The sequence below is a fragment of the Labrus mixtus genome, chromosome 6 (genome assembly GCF_963584025.1).
Source record: "Labrus mixtus chromosome 6, fLabMix1.1, whole genome shotgun sequence".
Lineage (NCBI taxonomy): Eukaryota > Metazoa > Chordata > Actinopteri > Labriformes > Labridae > Labrus > Labrus mixtus.
Genome location: NC_083617.1, coordinates 28,403,528 through 28,416,482, shown reverse-complemented (window position 1 = coordinate 28,416,482; position 12,955 = coordinate 28,403,528). Strand labels below are relative to the sequence as shown.

Here is a 12,955-nt window from a genome sequence, read left to right as displayed (position 1 = left end):
AAATAACCACCTTACGTTCAATAACATGTCATTTCCCCAGTATTTTTAAGCAGGAAACTGAACCTGACAGATTACATTGATGTGCCGAGTCAAGATCTGTGTTTCGTGTTATGACATTGTTCTATAGTTCCGTTGTTAGCACCATGAAATAATCTCTGCTTGTCGCATTTTGTAATAAAACATACAACATGTCTGTTAAGTTTCAATGTACATGGAGACAGTTTAGGTGGATGGAGTTTGATAAAGAGTCGATGATGAGATCCACATGTCGGTGCATGTTATGATGTAGAAACTTTTGGATATTGTAATATATGAGCACTATTGGACAGGCTCACTATGACAGAGTGCTCAGATTTGTCCTTCAGTAAAGTTGATGTGGCTTTGTGTGCTACACCACAACCTCAGATTTGGATTTTCATAAAATTAATGCTAAAATTTTCTTCAATCCCAAGTGTAAATTCTGAACTATCAGAAAAAGGGATGAAGAATGTCTTTCTTTTGGAGGATTTTCTGAACTTCTCTGAGACACATTAAGGACACCCACCCACCCAGCCACTCTGAAAGGTGCTATCGCCATAGAGAGGCCAGTTATGTGTGCTCCACTGTCAGACTGAGGAATATGATCCCCCTTCTACCTCCTGCCCTCACTTCCTCCTCTGTTTCCTACGGGGGCTCATTTATTTACATTAGCACTCGGCAGAAAAGCATCAGAGGAAGTTTTAAAGTAGAGCCACAATGGCCGATTTAAGCCGCCACCCAAAAGCCCGTTTTTTTTTTTCTTCTTCTTTGGGCTAAGAGGATTTGTGTCTGGTCCATGTATCAGGCCTCTCTCTCTCAGTCTCTCTCTCTCTCTCTCTCTCTCTCTCAGGGACAAAGTCACCCCTCACACTCACGCTGAGTAAAAGTAACGTTTGCCACTAGCTGCCTGGCTAATGACATTTATCCTTATGGAAATGGAGGAGGAGGAGAAGGCTTTAGATGCAGATTTGGACACACATATACACCTGAGACAGGCAGACGTAAATCTGCTGGCTACTTCTATGGCATGCATGCTCAATGAGTCACACAAACCCCAACACACACATGCAAAGACACCTCCCTTGCAGAGTCTTATCCCCCTAACTGGCCACCAGTCAAAATAAGCCTTATTCTCTGGGGTTTATATTTTCTCCTGGCCGGGCTTGGCTAGGCACGCTCCGTTAAGATGGCAGCCAAACAATCTCTCCTCTCCTCTCATTTCCACCATTTCTTCCTTTCTAATGCTAATGCCTGGATGGATATATCCCCTTTTCCACTGGCATGCAAGGAGGCCAAATTTCCGATTAACTCCTGAGACAAAGTTTCATTGCATCTAGGTCAGAAAGCTGTTTCAGACAAATGGGGAGATGTCAAGTTTTGTTTTCAGACTGATATTGAAACATGTGGAAAACAGGTGGTCACATTGCAGGACAGGTCTGGCCTCCTTTCAGAAATATGCCTGAGACCAGTAAAGATTTTGTGGTGAATCAAAAGGTGGACAACATAAAAGAGAGATGGATTGGTCTAAAAACTCTGAAGGCATTGTCAGAGAGGGAACGTGTTCCTAGCTGTTATGCTGAGGTATCATTTTCCTTTCAACTGTTCATGCAGAAACTCCAGAAAAACCCTTTCTGTCCACTAAGATGTCAAACATTTGCTTTCTGTATAATTGAAGTGAAGCATTCTGATTATGCTAAATAACATCTTTTTGGTCTCAAAATGACATTTGGAATCTTTTTTTGGATCAGGTAAATTGTATTAATTCAGACACTTTTGTCACTTTACTAAAGCCAATCCCACTCTAAATGTTTCTTAAATCACAGCAGACGATGACTAAATGAAACCTGCATGTGTGACCAGAACTAATGATACAGTTACATTTACACATAACAGATATGTTTACTTTTCATTTGTAACAAGTTCATATTTTCTGTTGTTAAATTAATGTCGTAATCTTCAATCTACCAGAAGGTACTTCCTTTATTTCAAAATAAAAGCAGGGTTGAATTCAAACAGCAAGAAAGGTACGCTCAGCTTAAGGCCGATCAACAATTTAAATAAAAACCTAACGTCAAACATGCGATTCAAAATGTGATTAATCGCAATAAAAACATTTTTATCGCAGTCCCACTCTTAAAGAGCCCATATTATGCCCTTTTTGGGGTTCGTATATTTAATCTATGTACCTACTTTTGTACGTTCATAATAGCTAAAGTCCGAAAAAAGTGTCTGTTTTCATGTACTGCTCCTCCTTGCTCCCTCTACGCTCTGAGTCCGTCAGCTGCACTCTGCTGAGCCCCCACCGTTAGACCCCGCATGGGCCAAGTCTGCTCTGATTGGTCTGCCGATCCGCTCTGTCGTTATTGGTCAGTTGCTCAGCACGCGTCTCGGAAATTTCAGCATGAGCTGCAGGGCTTGCCACAACGAGCCAATGGACTTAGATCAGTGATCTCACACTGACAATGACGTTGGACTGACACATTTTTTTCTAGAACCGAGCGTTACATGCAGCTAATGCTACCGCTAACAGGAGGACGTAGGAGAAGCCGCGTTTCTGCGGACTTTGAATTTTTGCACATAGATGTGCCTAAACATGCACAGGACACATGGAAAACACACTAAACAGCATATAAAACCAGAAAAGGCATAATATGGGACCTTTAACATACCTCACATTGCAGGAAATTTTGAGGATTTTTGTGTGTGTGTGTGTGTGTGTGTGTGTGTGTGTGTGTATTCATGCCTTTACTGCAGAGAGGACAGAGGAAACAGGGACGAGAGAGAGTGTGGGATAACATGTGGCAAAGTGTCGAGAGTCGCAGTTGAACCCAGGCTGCCTGCTTCAAAGCCTATAGCCTCTGTACTGTACATGGGACACACGATGTTAACAGTCCCAATGTTACTTATACCTTCATTGGAAGGTGGGAAACCAGCCCAAAACAATAGCTTGGTTTTCTTGCATTGTGTACTTATTAGTCTGAAGATTTACAATACTCTGGGTATTATTTAAGTCAAATGAATTTATGAGATAACCATTAAACCTATAAATATATTGTTTAAGAACACTTTGGCCAAATTTACACTGTGAATTTAAAAGTTTGGACCACTTTGAAGCCATCTATAAACTTTTCAGCCATTCTCTTATAAATAAGCAACCTGCATTTGAAATGGCTTCAAAGGCCATTTCAATTTACTTTTTGAGGTATTATACACATTTGAACACTCAGTCAAAGTGTTCATGCTCATATGGATGCTCACTTACAGGTCATGCACAAACACACACACACACACACACACACACACACACACACACACACACACACTTTCACAATGGTGACTGAGGAGTTTTCCTGGTGTTTGGGAGATTTAAGGGGGGATGCTAGCATTTCAATAAAACACAGGGCTGGTTTATGATTCACCCTGAGCTCAGCCGGGTCACTTAGGATCCTCGTCCTCTCTGGTCATTAATTTTGTCCGCCAAAACGCGGGCAGTGACTTCTTGCCAACTTCCTTCTTCAGCCATTTTTGGTTTCTCTTGCACTCCTCCCCCCCCCCCCCCCACCCCCGTTCTCTGTCTGTCTGAGATGAAGACATACAAGGACACTCCCTGGAGGCTGCAGTGTGGCTGTGGCAGCGTAATAAAGAACCTCTGAGGTCAAATGTACATTGAAATCCTTCACCCCTCTTCCTAGCACTCACACACACTCATACACACGCAGACAGGTTGGATGTACAACACCAGAGTTGGTTACATAAACCAGCTGGCCGCGGCTGCCAAGAAGCAGCAACGACATCTAAAAGTTGTGTGTGTTCCTGTCTTTCTGCTGGTGTGTGTGTTGTACCCCCACTTCTTGCAAAAATCACCTGGGACCTTGTTTGTTGTCTTCAGCCCACAAGGGAAACACTGTCAGCTTTACACACACACACACACACACACACACACACACACACACACACACACACACACGCATACACACACACACACACACACACACACACACACACACACACACACACACGTGTTAGAGGACTCTGTTCCAATAAGGTCTGCATCTCTTTGTGATGGTGTGTGGACTGAACTTTCCCACCTTTTGGATGTGTGTACTTTGTGTGTTTTTGTGTGTGTGTGTGTGTGTGTGTGTGTGTGTGTGTGTGTGTGTGTGTGCGTGTGTGTGTGTGTGTGTGCGTGTGTGCGTGTGTGTGTCTCTGGGAGTATGATGATAACTAAGGGGCTTTAAAAGCCTAGCAGACAGAAATCCTGACCTGAATTCATAGTGTCATATAACCAGTACGGCCTTTTACAATTAGCCCCTTTGTCCTTTTTCTCACAGTTGTTTCTGTCATTCCAGATCACTGTTAGATCAAATATCAAATATGTGTATCATCAGCTACAGGTGCATTTTGATAGTTCACCCTCTGAATACTGGTTCCTTATTTACCGTGATCGGTAAGGTAAATAAGGTGATCAAGGATATTTTTGTGTGGATAAAACAATACAGGATAAGGGAAGTATCTTTTCTCCACAGTCACCAGAGTTGGCATGTTGTTGTCATGTTAAGGAAAAAGAAGGAGCTGTAACCCAATTGCAGAAAACCAAAAGAAAATTAATTTAACAAAAGATCAAAAGTCCAAAACAAAAACGTACTTTCTTAACAAAAGGGAAAAAAGGAGCCATGAGGACAAACTGGTAGTCACTGGGAAGCACAGGTAAGTATAAGAAATTAAAAAAATAAAACAGGAAAACACTAAACACCAATCTAGGAAACATTAAGATAACACACAAGGGAAACAAGCAACACCAAGGAAGAATGAGAATTATACCAACAAAAATAAATCTAAACTCTGAAATACACAAAATACAAAACTAAACCAGACCAAATCATGACAGTTGTCCTGTATTCAATTTCAATTGTCATGTTATCAAAAATGGATGAATTGAATGTGCATGAGGAGAGTGATGAGATCTTGCAATATTAAAACATCACAATATTTCTCGCTGTGGTGAAAACTGGCACACTGCATCAGTACATACTGTAGACGCAGACAGCAGCCATCATGTCTGAGTCTGATGTTGAACTCGAAGTTACCATAGAAGATGCCACCGCCATTTTTAAATCACAAAGAAGATTATAATAACATTTCTTTTGTCGATTAAAACTTTTTATTCCCAAAGATTTGATGTTCCTGATGGAGGGTAACACATACTGTTAAATACATGATGAAGTAAGCAGCAGTGAAGAAAATTGAGGCTGATACACTATTAGAATGCATGGAGGGATATTTTGATTTGCTGCTAAAATGCACAGTTTGAGTCATGGATAACCAAGACATGAGCAAATTTGTAAGAAGTTACTAGTTAAAACATTTTAAAAAAGACTTCCATTGTTTTGCTATTTTTTGCCTTTCAATCGAATTAAAGACTATTTTTTCCGGTCATTTATCTTGTACTTAAAGTTTTATTAAAAATAGTCAAAAATGTTGTCTAGTGAAGCCAATATTGGCTCTTCTTGTCTCGTGATCTGAGTTTATCGGTACATCGCTAATATGCACTGATGAAAATGTATGTTCAATTTCAAGACAGCCTGCCCCTGAACTTTCCCCCCCAAAAAAGTATACTCACTTGTTCCTGCAAGCACGTTGTTTTCCCAGTTGGGGAAAAAAAACAAAAACAACAGGAAGTTTTGTGCAAACACCGACTGAGCTGATTAAATGTGTTCTTTGAAGAAGGATATTCTGTGTGTAAGTGTGTAATCCTCCCTAAAAAACACGTCGCTACTCTCACTTAAACAATGAAATAACTTTACCAAATCATGGTTAAATCATGTCAGACCTTAAAAAAACATTTGGTGTTCAAACATTCTTTAAGGACTGAAACTCGTTTCCAGAGGCCTGTCCTGTTCTGATGTCTCTGCTCAGCTTCCTACTCCCCCTCTCCCTAATTTCCGACTCTATCCACTGTCCTATCTCTCCAATAAAGGCACAAAAAGCCCAAAAATAAGGAAGGAATAACATCAGTTGTGCTAATTCACTGCACAAAATGACCACACAAAACTTTCACATAAACGATTTAAAAGAGATGACCATCTAAACCAAATCAGTTCACAACCACCAACGTACTGCTACATGAGGTCTGCAGATGTTCTCCAGCAGTGGAGGGCTTCTTTTTGGGGTTGATTTTTAGTCTGTCTGGAAGACGATTTCTCTGAAAGCAGAAGGAGGCTTGTGCATGTTGGCCATGTCCTCATCCAGAGTCAATTTGACATGCAATCATTTAACACATATTTCTCCCCCTGTGCAAAACTATATCATTTTATTTCTCTTTTTGTTTTTTGTTTTTTTTCTCCTCACAGTTCATGAAGACATGCAGAGAATGAGCTGTGTCCCAGCAGAGCAGCTTCTTACAACTGGGGGGAGTCCCCAACCTAATATCCACATGACAGAGCCTCCTGCTGTAAAGGTGAGCCTCCATATGAAAATATACACTCTTCAATCATTGCTTTTATGAATATGATGCAGACAGGCAGTAAGAGAAATCAGCTGTATATCATATGGAGAGGTCACGTGTAAATCTATTGCAGGTTTATTTGGACACTATATTTGGACATTAAACAGAGGTCTGGTAACGTGTTGTATGATGGAAAAGAGAATCTATTGGTGTCGGGGATGTCACTTTGTTTGGGATTTACATTTAAAGCTTCTGTTTATACCGCCTTTATTGTGCTGTGCTGTATCTGATCATCATATAAAAACAGTTACCCCTCAGCCTCCTGGCATGGCCGCTGTGTCTGTTTGTGCATTTGTGTGTGTGTTTGTGTGTATCCAAAAGACCATGATGGGTGACGGCATCCCTCAGCACTGAAACATAGCCGCTGGGGATGAGTGTGTGCACGCATGTGTGTGTGTGTGTGTGTGTGTGTGTGTGTGTGTGTGTGTGTGTGTGTGTGTGTGTGTGTATGTGTGTGTGTGTGTGTGTGTGTCTGTGTGTAAGCATGAATGGCAAAGATCTTTTACCCCACCCCCCCTACCTTCAACCACCATCTGTACACACACACATATGCACACATGCACGCACACACATACACTCATAAACACCAGAAAAGATGAATGTCAGGGTGTCACGCTGAGTGACTGCAACAAGCACGTCAATCTGTCTTGACAGATCCGGCTTATATCACAGCAAAGGAAGCGGTTTATGCGCATGCACGCACACACACACACACACACACACACACACATACGTAAACACACACACACACACCCACACACACACCCACACACACACACACACACACACACACACACACACACACACACACACATACGTAAACACACACACACACACACACACACACACACACACACACACACACACATATGTAAACACACACACACACACACACCCACACACACACACACACACACACATACGTAAACACACACACACACACACACATACGTAAACACACACACACACACACACACACACACACACACATACGTAAACACACACACACACACACACACACACACACACACACACACACACAAACAGGCTTGTAAAAATTAAACAAGCATTAAGAACCTCTCCATTTTAATGTTGACAAAAACTGCCTTATTGTAAACAAATCGTATCACCGTGACAACAACACAGTAAAGGTAGTAGCAGTACCCAACCTGGTGGTCGTATCATTGCTTATAATTAATTTAGATCAATCTTGCTGTCATATTAGAGTTTGATTACATGTCTGAGATTGAATGACTTGTATATTACACATTGAGTTCCCTTGATATGATTACATTACATTACATTCACATTGTGTTAGTAGATCAGTAATAGATAAAAAGAATAGTTCATTTAAGAGGCAGAATTATTTGTAACCGATTAATACATGCCAAGTCAGTGTACATGTTAATAGATTTGAAATTATGATATTACTTTTCTTTTGGTTTGGCATTAAGAAAGTCATTAAAGATTTAAAAAGTATTTGTTTAGTACCATTTATTTTTCCATAGACATACTTAGTTCAGCCATCACAGATCTTCTCCCAGCTGCTGCCTCAAGCAAACTACTGAAGACAATTTCAAAATGATCTTTGTTCCTTGAGCTAACTTAGTTCATATCTCTTTGCTAGTTCAGGCTGTATCTTTACAAAACATGTAAAGATACAGTCAGGGGTTACAAATACCAGAATCAGACCATGCAATTAAGAAAAAGGAAAAAAGCAATGGGTGGGGAAACATTTGTTTTCAGTGTTTTTATACAACAGACAACTTTGTAATAAAGCACCATGTCAAATTCCAGTGAAGGAAAACTCGCCAAGAATATAAAATTAGGTTTCACTATCATGAAAGAAAGCAGTTATCACTGTTCTGGGATGCTGGTAGCGTGTCTTTTGAATGTGCAGAAACCACACCCATTGAAAAATCTGCAATTCAAATTCTTCATAGTGTGGCATCCAGGGTTTGTGTAGATTTTAGCGCCCCCTGTTGTCACCTTTAAAGCACTGATAATCCAGATTTTGTAATCCATACGAAGTCTGTACCTGGAACAAATTGATCCTGTCCAGTTTTTCTTTGAAAAAACAAAAGATAAAAGAAGCAGAATGGTGTGATCCTAGATAAAAAAAAATAAGTTGATTACCAAATCTGGATCCTTTTTATCTAGATTAAACCTTTTAAACGAACTGTCTCAATATATCAAATTTATTAAACAGAACACAGAACAGGCATTGAATGGCAAGAACAAGTGTTTTGATGGGCAGTTAGCCTAGTGGTTAGGGAACATGCCCCATGTACAGAAGCTATAGTTCTTCAAGAGGGGGGTCAGGGTTCAAATTTGACCTGTGGCTCCTTTCCTGCATGTCATTCTCCACCCTATCTCTACCCGATCTATGACTCTATCCACTGATCTATCTCTAATTATAGGCATTAAAAGCCCCAAAGATAAACCTTTAAAAAAAGTGTTTGCTGAGAAGAACAATGAAGACGTGAAAACAGGGGACTGTATCCAAAAAAAAAGAAGCTGTGTGAGAAAAACAAGAGTGACAAAACACTTAAAATATAAAACTCCAAAAAAGTAATCAACCAGTTGAAGTATTAAGAGAAAGCCTCATTAAACTGATGTTTCTTTAGACCTTCAGTGAATCAAGAGTAACACTGGCAGCTTTCTTTCCTGTATGCTTCCAAATCGTCATGTGAAGGTGATTCTGCGGCAGCACTTCAGAGAACAGAAAGCTGTGGCTGTGTTTTACAGTGTGAAAGCAGCTAAAAATGGCCGACAGTGGAGGAGTGAAGGTGTGAAGATATCTTGAGAACATATAGACTATGAGGGGGTGGGAACAATATGGTCTCAACTTTAAGTAACACCAGAACTAACACTAATGCTACACTTAGATTTTATGCCCTTTCCCGTTAGTTAATAACTCAGGCTTACAGCAGGGTTGCTTCATCAGCAGGATGTTATAGCTTTACATTCACTAGTGTGTTTGCATCGTATTACTTCTAATCTCATCCCGTTTCTATCGTGGCAGCCATTACACAGACACACCAGTATGAAAGCAGACTGCTGTTCCTGTTCCACATCCCTACAGGACGTCGATGAGGAGCTTTTTATAATTGGAAAAAATCGCTCTGAATGAGCACCGTGTTAATTTTCCTTTCCCCACTTCTAAGTTCCTCCACACATTCACCTCGCCTTCTCTTCACCCGCCTCCCAATAAGGGAATGCTAATGTGTTAAATGCGAACAAACACAGATAGGATGTCTTACCATTTTCTGCTTCCCCACTGTTCCCCACATTGCTCTAGCGGCTAAATTAGAACGAGCCAAATGCAGAAATTAGAGCGAAGAGGCCAGATGTGATATTTGTTTCTCACACTGCGGCGTCAGGTAGATGTTGAGAAAAAATGAAAGGAAAATCAAAACAGCTCCCTCATTGGATTTGCGACTCATTTTGATTCGCTGATGGTGGCCAGCTAATCATATGATCCTGTTAGGAGAAGTGAAGTGTTTGTGTGTTTGAGTGGGATTCTGCCGGGAAAGTTAACAGCCGCTGTAAATAGGCCGGGGCCTGGTGTCTTGATTTCTGCACAGTTGATGCCGTGTGTGTGTGTGTCATCCATTGCTGTTTTTTTCCCTATAAAAGCAATTTGCCCCATGCTCGGGCTAGGCAATGAGCAGATGCTACCATTGTAAATGATGATGCGAGGGGCCATAATAAAGAGTTGATAAACACAGAATTACTGCTGGGCCGTGGGCACGCAGAGAGGGAGGGGAGGGGGGGAGGAGAGAAGGAAAGTGAGAGGAAAGGAGGGGTGAGAGGAGTAGGAGACATACAAACACACACAATGAGACAGATAGAACATTTAAGCAGAGCAGCACAGGCACAGATATAGACAGCCTGGTGATGTAGCCAGACAGTTCAGTGGTTGACACAGTAAGCCCTTTTTGGTGTGTTCATTATGACCAGAGTGTCTTGACTGAGTTCAGCTTGAATTGTGTTAAAAGACTGACTGACTTTGAGTTTTCTCACCACACAACTTGTCTGCGTAAACTTCAAGCCTAAAAGTGCTTGAGTACATTTATTTCCTAAAAATCTTCTAAAATGGACAATGACATCCAACTCTGTCTAGATTCATGTTTGCACACTCACACAAGTGAATCTGTACTGTGCCTAAGCACGCTTCAACCCTAAAGTCCAGTGCGTTTGACCAGTGTGACCACTCTGTGCCGTGCTCAAGCACACTTGGAAGAGATGTGCTTCGGCACGGTACAGTTCATGCAGGAGCACAAACATGGGGTACACAACATGGACAGCCTTCATTATGGAGAAATCCCGGAGTGTTGTGGCTGATTAAAATGACTCAAAATAAGACACAAAGTCAGTGAAGTAGCTGTCATGTTCTCTGTGTTGTTCTCCGATGTGTCGGACGCAAACTCGACAGCGCGTCCCTTTGATTTTGATTTTTTTTACTTTTTATTTTTAAGTCCGCCTCTCTTGTAAACTAAGCACGCTTCATAATAACGTAAAGCCATTCATGTGTTGTATTACGACGTTATGTACAAGAGGTAACAGGTTTGAACAGGTCCAGTTAGTCCTGGAACAGTAGGAGTGCAGGCCAGCGAGGGGGCAATCGTGCTTCAGTACGGTACGGGACAACTTTGCCTAGTGTGACTCATTTGTGACACACACTGCAAAAATATAAATCTTGGAATCTTGGTATTCATGTCAAAAAGTGTAGGTTTGATTCAGCTGCAGTGGATCAGATATAACCAAAGTGGGAACTTCAGCGTAAGCGGGGAGGGAGAACAGAAATACAATTTTGATGTTGTTAGCTCACACGGCTAAGATGGACTCACCATTTCAGACTAAGTACTTATGTTTAAGTTTCACTTTCACTTTTCAGTTCTTTACCCTCCTAGATACAACGTTTACAATTATTTTAACTTTGCATCATCAACTTTAAATCAGCTTTTTTAATTTAATCTAAGAGATTTTTGAAAGTGATGTATATTTAAATGTCTACAGTTTACAGATGCTCATATAAAGATAGATGGGTTGAGAAACAATAAAGAATGTATAATTTCTGAAACTCTATCAAAATATAAAACAAATATCAATAAGGGCATTTTTAGTCATAACTCAATATATATATATATATATATATATATATATATATACATATATAAATAAATAATGAAGTCAGTGATGCCTTTTGACTACAGTAATCTTTCACTTCCTTAACCAATGTGCAATTCATCGAATCCTGAAAGTACCTGCAGTGAACCTGCCGGGACTTTAAGAGCCCCACAGGGGTCTGGGCCAGTGGACAAATACTGGCTTTGCTAATTTGACAATCCATGCCAAAATATGAGCCAATATTGGATCATGATTAAAACTGTCCAGTAGTCTAGCTCCATATGTATTCAAACTTTGAATATACATTTGTTGCATAGTAATCAAATAAGAATCAAATGTTCTAGTGGACTCGACAGAACAATGCAGGGACATATTACTGTAGTATTTTCTGTGTACATCTCATGTTCTAAATGTTCTAACCACATCTATGCGCACTCTTTGTGGTTAAAATCATTGAATTATTATGTTTAAAATATTCTCAAATACACTGTAAAAGTGTATATTGGCTATAAACTGCTTTAATTCAAATGCTGCTGCACTGATATGCACTATTGCCCTTTAAAATCCAAATCTGTCTTACTGCACGCCTCTCTCAGCCTTCCCTGATTTTTTGTTGTGTTTCTTTCTGTGGCTGGGGGACTGTTTTGATGCCACTGTGCACCAAGTGCCTTGTAAATGCTATGACCCCTGACTCATAGGGGACTGTGAGTGTGTGTTTGTGTGAGAGTGAAGCTATGTCCCCGGGATGTTAGTCAAAGGGCTGCAATGTTGGCCCTTTGAAGAGAGTGTTCACCATGTAGTGTAGTTATTTTTTTTCCTTTGCCCCCCTCCAAACATCTCCCTTTCCACCCTGCGTTTGATGTTTGTTGGACATTTTGTTCAACAAAAAAAAAAAAAGAAAGGAAGAAAAAAGCACACACGCACACAGAAAAATAGGACGAGCCCTTTTTTTGCGGACACACATGCATTCTTGAAAACCTCCTTAGAGAGGAGTCAGGGAACGATGGAGGGGAGGAAGAGAGAATGAAAGATGAGGACAGAGCGAATGCAGAGAAGATTAAGAGGGAGAGAGAGAGAGAGAGAGAGAGAGAGAGAGAGTGGGGGAGAGGAGAGCATCTCCTCCCTTCAGCAGCAGTGCTGGTGTGTCTTTCATGTCCTCCATGCTTGGATCTGAGGCTCGGTCTCCCAGCTGGGCCTGGTGTGCATGTGTGCAGCTAAGTGCTGGCTAATTTCCCCTCGGATCTCCCGGCCGTAGTCTCTGATTTCCCCAAACCGCCCCACCGACGCCACAGACACCGC

At 41.0% G+C, this 12,955-nt stretch overlaps 2 long non-coding RNA genes across 4 annotated transcripts in view; one reads left to right on the top strand and one right to left on the bottom strand.

Moving 5' to 3' along the window:
• Positions 1-12,955, top strand: part of LOC132975915 (uncharacterized) — a 151,908-nt gene that overhangs the window by 126,152 nt on the left and 12,801 nt on the right. For all 3 annotated transcript variants that reach the window (XR_009673336.1, XR_009673335.1, XR_009673334.1), the window contains one exon: positions 6,369-6,475. This is a non-coding gene — a long non-coding RNA (uncharacterized LOC132975915). The remainder of the gene's footprint in view (positions 1-6,368; positions 6,476-12,955) is intronic.
• Positions 2,349-12,955, bottom strand: part of LOC132975916 (uncharacterized) — a 255,862-nt gene continuing 245,255 nt past the window's right edge. Inside the window, exon 3 of the long non-coding RNA XR_009673337.1 lies at positions 2,349-2,474. This is a non-coding gene — a long non-coding RNA (uncharacterized LOC132975916). The remainder of the gene's footprint in view (positions 2,475-12,955) is intronic.